The following is a 1421-nucleotide window of genomic DNA, read 5'->3' on the forward strand; positions in this document are numbered from 1 at the left end:
GAGAGAGAGAGAGAGAGAGAGAGAGAGAGAGAGAGAGAGAGAGAGCCAGAGATGGAAAGAAGAGAACTCAAGGGAAAGGTGAAGGGGTGGAAATAGAATGTGTGTCATGAAAGCAGAGGAGGGGATTGTGGGTAGGGAGGAAGAGCCAGCAAGGGCAGAGAGGCGGTGGGGAAGGCAGTGGGTGGGGACTCTGAATAAGAGCAGAGTATAACAACATATCTCTGCAGTTGTCATGACAAAACATAGCACTGTGTGCCAACTAAGAAATTAAAAATGAAAAAATCAAAAAATAAGAGAAACTGTTATTGCTGCTATTTGTCATAGAGACTGGGGGCAGAAAGAGCATTCGAAGGACTGAGGAGCAGTAGAGATGTTCTCAGACAGCAGCAGGGAGAAGCTGGTCACCAGGAACACTGCTTTAAGAAACATTGAGAGAAAAACCCTGCAAAGCAAGTTCTCTTGTTGGACTAGCTTTGGATCGCCAGTCATCCGATATTAACACAGAAACTTATTAATTAGGAAAGTTTGGCCTTTAGCTTAGGCTTGTTCCCAACCAGCTCTTATAACTCCAATTAACCTGTTTCTATTAATCTACGTTCTCCCACGTGACTCGGTTACCTCTGCTTTGTATCGTATGTCTTACTTCAGGGTCTCACCAGCGTCCCTGGCGTAGACCCTGGCATAGTCTCTGGCGTAGACCCTGGCGTAGTCCCTGGCGTAGACCCTGGCGTAGTCCCTGGCGTAGACCCTGGCGTAGTCCCTGGTGCAATCTGGGTACCTAGATTCCTTCTCCTTTTCCTCTCTCTCCCTGGAAATCCCACCTATCTCTCCTGCCTAGTTGTTGGCCATTCAGCTCTTTATTAAACCAATCGCAGTGACACATCTTCACTCAGTGTAAACAAATATTGCACACCAGGAAATAGGTGTGATGGCCATTCTTGCTTTTTAACTTGACTGTGTCTGGAATGAACTACAGTCCAGAAATGGAGGGCACACCTGTGGCACGGAACCTTTGCAGGATGACACCTGCCTTTAATCCAGATCTGGAGGCTAGCGGCACACCTGGTCACACCTTCTGCTGGAAGCCTATGGAAGGACGTGGAAGAAGGTTGTTCTTCACCTGGCTGCCCTCCCCTTGTCAGCACAGCCATTCCTTCACTGGCAGTGGAGCCTGCTTCTTCAGGATTCCAGCACACAGAAGCGAGCTGAGACACCCAGCCTTGTGGGTCAGAGAAACTCTAGATGTGTGGACCTTCCATTCACAACTAGCCGCTGTTGGACCACAGCCTCTAAGTCATTCCAATAAGTTCCCGTATATATGGGATATGTATTTCTCTATATATTCATTACAATAAATTCCCATATATATGATCTGTATATATCTATCAATCTATATCTATATCTATATCTATATCTATATC

This window comes from Microtus ochrogaster, chromosome 16, assembly GCF_000317375.1.
Source record: "Microtus ochrogaster isolate Prairie Vole_2 chromosome 16, MicOch1.0, whole genome shotgun sequence".
NCBI lineage: Eukaryota > Metazoa > Chordata > Mammalia > Rodentia > Cricetidae > Microtus > Microtus ochrogaster.